We start from the raw sequence: 9,197 nt of genomic DNA, 5'->3' as shown, positions 1-9,197 counted from the left end.
TTTGCCATGCTATTCGGTTCATGGGATCTTAATTCCCTGATCAAGGATTGAATCTGGGCCCTGGCAATGAAAGCGCTGAGTCGTAACCTCAGACTGCCAGGAAATTCCCAAGGGGTAATTAGTTATGCAGCCAAAGATAACTGATACACTTGGGCATCCTCATGGTCTGGAATCTCACCATCAGAGCTTCACCTATGGATAGGTTAAGTCACTGTCTCCTCCATGTCTCTCCCCAACCCTGGGATGAATAATAACTGGCTGATGCCGAGGTAACAAGCTAAAGGACACATTCAGTCTGGTTAGGGGGATGCCATTTTGGGAATGGTATGTGGCCACTTCATCGTTCTGAACCCACCCAGGCCAGGGGTGGTTACCAATGAGCAGTTTTGACATGACTGATTGACTTCACAGCTTTCCTATATAGGGCTTCCAGAAAAACCACCCCCTGCTTTGTGTGTGTGTGTGTGTGTGTATGAGTTGCTTAGTCATGTCCAACTTTTTGTGATCCCAAGGACTGTAGCCTGCCAGGCTCCTCTGTCCATGGGATTCTCCAGGCAAGAATACTGGAGTGGGTTGCCATTTCCTTCTCTGGGGGATCTTCCCAACAGAGGGATCAAACTCAGGTCTCCTGCATTGGCAGGCAGATTCTTTACCAGCTGAGCTGCCAGGGAAGCCCACCCCATGCTTTAATTGACAACAGAGGCGCTGGGCTGTCATGGGGATGAGGACTTGAGGACAGCTGGGCTCTGTCAGGATAAGGCCCTGGTTCCACAGATCCCTGACATTCCTGGGCTGTCTCCATCCCTTGCTCAGGAGTTCCCAGAGCTGCATTCATGAGGCTCTGCCTGAGCATCTTCCAACCCCTGTTTCAGAATCTCCACCCTTGTCTGGCCACTGGTCAGAAGTTAGCACAATGTGACTGCACATCTTAGTGTCATGGTGTGTACGTGTGAGTGTGTGCTGGTGACTTTCTTGCAGCATGCATTTGTGCATGTGTGCATTTGATTTGTGGGTTTCTGGGTAGGAAGGTGTGTGTATACTGCTATATTTTTGTGTGTACCTGGGAGACTTTTTGTAAACATGTGTAAGAATCAGTGTATCTGCAAGACAGATACCCTGGGAGTGGGGGCCTATGTACTTCAGTCTGTGTGCCTGTGTTTGCTACAATTGGGATGCGTGTCTGTGTCTGGCTTTCCACAGGCAGGTACCAGCGCTAGGAGCGTCTAGGCTGCGGACCTTCAAGGGTTAAGAGAAACAGGCGCCGCCATAACTCTTAATCATAGCTTTGCAAGCTTAGCCAGTGCCCCTGTTGAAAAATGTTGCAAAAAGCAAAATAAATGATCTTTTAGTTACAGAAGTATTGATTTTGCCCACATCTAGTAATAAAGAGCAAGTCACCTGTAGCTAAAACTCTTGTAAAATATATTTTATACTCTAATAGTCTGCAGATAGAGTCACCCGCTGAGCACAGATGACAAATCTCCCCAGCGCGGCCTGCGCCCCCCATATTTCACATCAGGGACGCAGTGGTGGCGCAGGCAGCGACAGAGCTGGGTCTCCCTGCGGGTGAAGGCTTGGCAGCCTGGTTGGCCAAAGAAAAAGAAAAAAGCCAGGTTCCGGGTACAGGGTCCATTCCCCTGCCCCCACTTACACCCTAAGCACCAACCTGACTCATGGTGGAGGTTCCCGACTACCTGCCCTAAAGAAAGAGCACCCCTCCTAGATCCAGGACCTGCAGAGGCAGCTCCTCCAGACTCGTAAAACATGGCTCTGTCTCTCCTCACTGCCCAGCTGCAGAGGCTGACAGTTTGGGAGCACTGAGGCTGGATCTAAGAGAAGAGGGAGCAAGGGGCTGGGGGCACCTTCCTGGTTTGAAGTCCAGTTACCCTAATTGTGCACAGACACATTGGTACATTCACACAGCTGCCTCACACTGGCCTCTCCCAGACCCCCATGTACATACAAAGGGACATACTTAGCCCCCAGTGTACCCATACACAGAGACACCCTCCATACATTCAGAGAGACACACTTAACAGATCCCCACCTGTGCAAGCAGGTGGATGCTTGGTTTTATCCATGTACCCAGACACACACCCAGGAGCTCATCCAGTGTACATCCAGTCTCCCCACGCAAATCTACCATGTATCTAAAGAACCAGGCTGCTTCCACTCTACCTAGAGAATTCTTTTAAGAAATAGGCTTGTCTGAAATGACCACATAGTTACTTCACTTTGGAGATCTGAATGTATGATTTGGTCCTCTACCATGTTATCTATGTTATCCACTGATAATTCTGGCCCAACACACACCCACTCACATATATAGCTTTCCTTACCCCTCTCTGCAAGTGGGAGGTGGGTTGCTTAGTGAGGGCACTCTGGTCTCTTGGCCTCTATTACTTCCCAGAGCTGTGCAGCCAGGAATGCAGCCCAGGCTTGGGAGGCCACACACTTTGGTTCCAGTCCCTTTTCTGCTCTGACCTGCTGTGTGACTCTCAGCAAGTTTCTGCATCTCTCTGAGCCTCTGTTTGGATGGGGCCCAAACTGTTCCCCCCAGCATTCGTGGCCTCCCCTCAGAGGAAGTCCACCAGACTTATCCCTGGTCAGGGGACCTTTGGAGAAGCCCCAGTGTCCTCCCTCCTCCATAGCCACCCAGCCGGTCTTGGGCCACCTCACCCCCACAGCAAGGTTACCTAGGGGCAAAAGTGGTCAGAGGAGACTCAAAGGCATGGTAGGAGAACTGCTCCCTGAAAAGCTGGGAATAAATAGGGTTTTCCAATCCCTGAAGGCAATGGGATGGGTAGAGGAGGTGAGGAGGGTGGAGAGAAGAGGGAGCCTCAGGGAGTGAGAAAGTGAGGAGGAGCTAAGTCAGTGCAGGGGGAAAGGCTGAGAGATGGTGGGAAGGGGCCAGGAGCTTGTAGGGGATTTGGGGAGCGGTTGGAGGCAGGAACTGGTGGGAGGTACCCAACAGGTAGCGACTCCAGCTAGGGGGAAGGACCCGGGCGCACGGCAGCTAAGTGGGTGTTTGGGGGGGGGGCACTTTGGGGTGGTCGGGGATGGCCAGGAATCCACAAGGGTATCTTAAGCCGAGAGGGGGCAGTAGTCGGTCGTAGGGAGGGAGCAGAGCAGGTAGCTGCCCCGCGCTGGGGTAGGGGCGGGGAGTAGGGCTCTTTAGGCGGCGGCCGCGCTAATAACCTGTCCAGGAGATGGCTCGTGGCAAATTGCTTTGTTAGTCTTGTCAGCGCGGCCGGGGCCGCCGTCAGCGCGCGCCATGGATCAAGATGATGAATCGCCGCGGACCGCGCAGATGCGGGCGGCCCGCGGCCCTGCCCGGGGCTGGGGGTGGGAGTGGGAGGGCGATAGAGGGGGCCGCGGGGGGCCGGGCCGCAGCCATTAGCTCTCGCATTAGCTCTAAGCCGCCCACCACCTAGCCACTGCCCCCGGGGAGAGCCAGCCGTGGGGGCGGGAGCGGGCCAGGACGGAGAGTGGCACCGACGCCCCCACTCTTCCTCCCCAACCCCAAACCGGGATCAGGCCTCCGACTCCCGGCAGGTCCGGAATGTAGACAGTGAACCTCCGGGAACGAGCGCGAGGCGGCTGGGTCTCCAGTCTCTGGGCCGAGCCTCCGACATCCCGGTCGGGTGTTACCGAAATTCAAGGGTCTCCTCTGCCTGTCTGGGGAGCCCAGAGGGTGGCCGCACCAGGCATCTGCCCCCTCCCCTCTGGTGCTGTGAGTGGGGCTTCTCTTTCAGAATGTGTACACTTGCGGGGGTGGGGGAGTTGGGGGGTTGGGTTTGGCATCGCTACTCTAAACGGAGCCCAGAAAAGGCAGGGCTGGGGTATGACCTGGAACTTCAGGGGAACCTCGGATCCAGATCTTTGTCCACAGACGTCTGGCACCCCGGGGGTGTTGGAGTTTCCAGACCTCCCAGAAGCCCTGTGAGCACCCGCTTTTCCAAAGTTCTCAAGTTAACCCATCCCTGGTCCACCCATCACCATTGTCCAATTTAGGAACATCTCCCAGAACACCCATGCTCATGGCTCACAAAGGCGCAGTCTGCATCCATGTATTACATATTAATATTTAAAAGTGTACACACATATGTTACACACACATATAGGATTATGTAATGTAACCACAACATACATGTAACTCACAGGATAATGAACACACAGAAACATACAAGCCTATCCCGAAATGCCCCTGCTGCCTCCTCTCTCAAGCCCCTGCACCCCAGGAAAGTCTATTAGGGGCGGGTCCCCAGTCAGTCTTTTGAAGGTGTCAGCCACAGCCCTAGGGCGGTGGGTGGGGAGGCTCCAGGAACAGGCTAGAAAGGGAGGCCTTGAATCATTTCCACTTCTTAGCTCCTGTCTAGACGGTGGCACCTTAGGAATCATTTTGGTAAATCAGTAAAACCCACCCACACTGTGGCATGCTGAGCTCTCCATTGCCCCAGGCCTCCCCAGGGACACCTTCCCTTTAGCCCTCCTATCCTGTTTTCCTCTCTGATTTTCTGTCCCGGCACAGGCCAGCTATTTTTGTGCTCCCCCTCCCCATAAGAATCCACCATCATCTCAGAGCCCAGCACTGTGTCACAGTGTCTCTGGAAGTGCACAGGGGTGGAGTGTGATTGAGTAGCCCACCCATGTGTGGAGGCCCAGAGTGTGCCAGGAGACTCCAGGCATACTGGCCACCCCACCACCACCTCCAGACCTCAAGGACTGGGAGAACTGATACTGGTGAGGGTCTGGGATAGGAGGCAAGCAAGGGATCCCCCTACTGGGCTCAGAGTCTGTGTGGCAGACAAGTCCCTTCAAAGAGCAGGCACCTAGGTGAGCCTTGTGACCCACCGGCTGGAGCCTTCCATAGCCCTCAGCTCACTAGCAGAACCTGTGCTATCCTCAAAGTCTGCTCCAGGAGTCTGGGCCCAGCCCCGCTTCAGGCCCAGGCAGGGGTGGGGTTCTCAGCCCCAACCCAGTCTGCCCACCAAGCCCTCTCCAGTCTGGGGAGGGGACAAGGGAAGGATGGGTTGGAGTTGGGTCCCTGGGCAAAGAAAGATGATGCTCCCTCCTGCTGGAAGGGGAGCCCCAACTGAAACCAGGATTCCTTGGGGGGAGTGAGCTCAGCAACTCCCACCCGCCCCTGGGACTACCAAGTAGGAATGACTAGGGGCAGGGAGGGACTCCACATCTGGGTTACCGCTGGAGAGACTTCGGTGACCCCCTCACCTTCATTTGTGTGTCTTTAAATGTGACTCTCTATGTGGGCACCTGTATCCAGGTCTGTGAGTGTAACTGATTGGTGTGCGTTGAGGTTGATCTGTGTGTGTGTCTGTGTGTGGAGGGCAGCCAGGTGGGGGCATGGTGTCCTTCCCACCACTTCTCCAGCCTGAGAAGCATGCCCCTGGCTGCTGTCCCAATTCCTTAAGCCAAAAAGTCAGCCTGTGGTACCCTTCCTTTCCCTTCCCTTCCCTCGTTTCTCCTCTCCCTCACAGGGCCAGATCCCTGAAGGGAAATTAAAAGGTTATTTAAAGCCCTTGCCTCCACCTTTCTTGTCCCTTTAAATGGAGCCTAAACGGTTTTGCTTTGGCAGAAGAAATCTTTTCTGGAGCTTGGGGGTGGGGGTGGGGGATCCTGGTGGGAGAGAAGGGTCTAAGCGGCCTAATCCTCTTACCGCCCCCTCCTCTCCCCTCCCTTCTGAGGCCCACTGCTCCCCGCCCCCCTCTGAGGCACTCAGTCCCTAACTCTGCCTGGGGATCGACCCTCAAATCAGTCTGTGCCCCATTCTGGCCCGCCCAGGCCAAAATTCCTGACCTCTTCCACCCAGGCCAGAACTCTAAAATCTACTGGCAGCATCGGCTAGTCAATACCTCCTGCATCTCCATGCCTTTGCCCCCAAGGAAGCAACCAGCTCCCAGGAGCTAGACCCAGAATTGTCACTCACAGACCAGAGGGAATGCCAGAGTCAGGGTCCAGCTGCCCTGCCCTGAGTGTCAGACCCTGGGCCTGCCCTGTGTCCATCCTGCACTCAGCCACCTGGATTCACAACCATGCTTGAACTCACATCTGCACGAGGATTGGTGATACCCACACAAGGACTTAGAGCTGTATGAGGCTTCACGGTTACTCCACGGTGGACTTGTGGTCACAAGGCACAGGTCATAAGGACACAGTCCACGTGTGACTCACAGTCGCTGCCACTGTGCCCAAAGGCAGGCCACACAGAATTCACTATACAATAGGGGCACACGCAGCATACCCCCCCACCCTACCCACCCTTGGCCAAGCACTCGACAGTCACCTCCACATAGAGCAGCCACACACACAGTCTTAGTGCAGGCCCTTGCCACTGCAACAGCACCAGCAGTGTGGGCGTTAACCTGCCCCTCTGGCACCTTTCAGGAGGCCGGCCTTGCTCACTGCCAGGCCAGAACATGTCTTCCTGTGAACTGGTCCTGCTTGGAGGGAGTGAGGCGCTAGTAGGCACGGGAGGATCCCAGGCCCAAGGCGTTCCCCATGTAGGCCAGGCACTGGGTGTCCCTTGCCCTTGAGACAGGTGGGTGAGCTTCGTGTGAAGCTGAGTCTCAGGCCAGCAGCCTCTCTAAAAGGCCTCCAACTGACAGGTGACCAGCTGCTAGGAACGCAGTCCTGTGTATGGGCTGAGAGTGTGGGCGGTGAGCTCTGATCTCTGTTGTGGGGTGGCGTGGTGGCATGGCGGCACGGTGGTGACAAGGCTGCGGGTAGTGAGTGCGAGGCTGATAGGGGGAGAGAGAAGTGTGTGTGGTGTGTGCGCATGCATAGCTCGGGACCGATCCTGGAGAGATGGTGAGCGTGTGAGTCAGTCAGGGCACCCCCAGGCCGTCACTTGCTGACCCTGTCTGGTGCTAAGCGTCCAGCCGCGGGTTAGGCTTTTAAAGGGGAAGGTTACTCAAGACCCCTCCTCGCCCTAGGGATTGGCCTACGGCTTCTGAAGACCCGAGAGAGGCAGAGATCTGGGGACCGGGAGACGGAGATTCGGAGATTCGAAGGAGGTGACCGACGCGGCTGGAGCCCACCGACCCACGGACGGTCGGACCCCGGGCAGTCTAGGCCGAGAGCCGCTCTGCAGCACCAGCGGGGCGGGGCGGGGGCGGGGGCGGGAGCGGCGCGTGATTGGCAGCCACCCGGGCCATTGGGGAGCGCGTGGGCCCGCGCGGGGCGCCCGGGAAACGCCGTTTAAAACTCCAGCCCCGGCCCAGGCGCGCGTAGATGGCAGCGGCGACAGCGGCGCGGGCCTGGGAGACCAGGTGCGAGCGGGTACGGCCGGCGGGGCCGAGCTGGGCGGGGGCGCCGGGACGGGGAGGACGCGGGAGAACTCTGGGGACCGCCACCCCTCTAGTGGTCCTGCAGTTCCCGATCCTCCGGGAGGACCGGAAAGTTTGCTTGGGGCCAGGGACTTGGAGACGGACAAACAGACTGCGAAGGGACAGAGAGGAAGGAGGGACAGGCCGGGGAGACAGAGGCAGGGAGAGATCGGGAGACGCGTAGGGTGAGACGGAGGGAGTGATACCTAGGCAGAGAGAGGGAACAGCCCAAGGAGCCGGACCGAAAGCAGAATTCGAAATTCCGAGGCAGAAAGAGGGAAAAGAGAGAGCCGTGGGCAGAAACGCGCGGAGGCCCAGACGGAAGCCTCGGCCCGCGGAGACGCAGGCACCCGCAGAGAACGCTTCGGATCGGTCACGGTTTTGCCTCATTTGGAAGATATTACTTCGCCCCTGAAAAAAAATAAATACAAAAAAGGTTTGGATATTAAGCGGAGACAAATCCTTCTCAGTTTGGAGGGGGGCGGGGAGGAGGTGGCCGGGGGTAATGCGGAGCAGATGCGGCCTCGGGGCGTCGCGGAGCCCGGGGCCGGGACTGGGGAGGGGGCACGGCCCGCAGCCCAGGTCCCCGCCGGGGTAGCCCAGGTCCCCGCCGGGGTAGCCCAGGTCCCCGCCGGGGTAGCACAGGGGTCGCCCCCACGCCTCCCCAGCTTCCGCATCCACGCCGCCCTGCGAACCGCCCGATGCCCTGGGCATTGCCCGGGATCCTGCATCGGTCCGGGCTGCGCGTCTCCGGTTCACACTCCACCAGCGGCGAGTGAGCCTTTTCTCTCCGGACTGCGATTCTGCGAGAATTCTCCGGTTGGGGGTGGTTCAGCGCTCAGCCAGCTTCTGTCCTCGTAAATGCAGCCTAGGGCTGGAGTCCCCCAGGTGGGTGTTTGGGGCGCAGCGGGCCTAGTCCCCTGGAATTCGTTTTGCCTCCGCGGCCTCGACTGGCGTGCGTCGGGTGAGCTAAGTGTGGAACGGTAGGCTGGGGCCAGCACCGGAGCCTCTTCGTGGTGCTTCGGGTGAAGCGGTCAAGAGGCAGGGGGCATTGCCATGGACTCTCCTCCTTGGGCCTCCCATGGCGGGTAGCTGTGACCCAGTTCTGGACGGGGACAGGCGGTGTCCCGGACTCTGCCAGCTGAACTTTCTCGTCCGTCAGGAGTTTCCGGGCTCTCCGCAGGGGCCGCTGAGGCCCTGGTGGTGCGCTTAGGGGCCGAGCGGAACCTCTCCTCCTCTAAATTCGCCCCAGATCTGGGGCCTGAACTTGCCCTGATTCTGGTGGTGGTGGTGGTGGTGGTGTGTGTGTGTTCCTCAGGTTCGTTGTTTGTCCGATGAGGGAGTCCCGCATTGGGGAGTGGGAGGAGGCGGGGATCTGCGCCCTTTCCACCCTTTGCTCCTGTTTCGAATCCCCCAAAGTAGTGAACCCGTGGAGCCTCGAGCGCCGGTCCGCCCAGGGCATGGGACTATCTTTTTCGTTTTAGAAAATTCTGCAAAGGCACGGAGTCGATCGGGCTAGGGCTGGTTTTCTGAGGCGGCCCTGGGTTAAGGACGTCGGGGAGAGCAGAGGGCTTTACTGCCTGGATCGGCCTTGCGAGCTGGCCGGAGGAGTGGCCCGGTTGGCATCCTGGAGGCTGTTTGCGCCGCAGCTGCGAAATTGCATAGGTTCCCGGTTTGCAGTCCCGACGGCTGGGTGGCCGGGTGTCTTTCTTACGGGAGCTCTGGAACCCATGCACTGCAGGCGGGTTGGCCGGACCCAGCATCTTCCTAGGAGGTCTTGTTGCCTATTAGTTTTAGGTGGAGTGGGCTGAAGAGTTGTTTTTAATTTTGCAGGGATTTGCGTTTCACTTC

Source organism: Bos taurus, chromosome 3, assembly GCF_002263795.3.
Source record: "Bos taurus isolate L1 Dominette 01449 registration number 42190680 breed Hereford chromosome 3, ARS-UCD2.0, whole genome shotgun sequence".
NCBI lineage: Eukaryota > Metazoa > Chordata > Mammalia > Artiodactyla > Bovidae > Bos > Bos taurus.
This window is presented reverse-complemented; position numbering follows the sequence as displayed.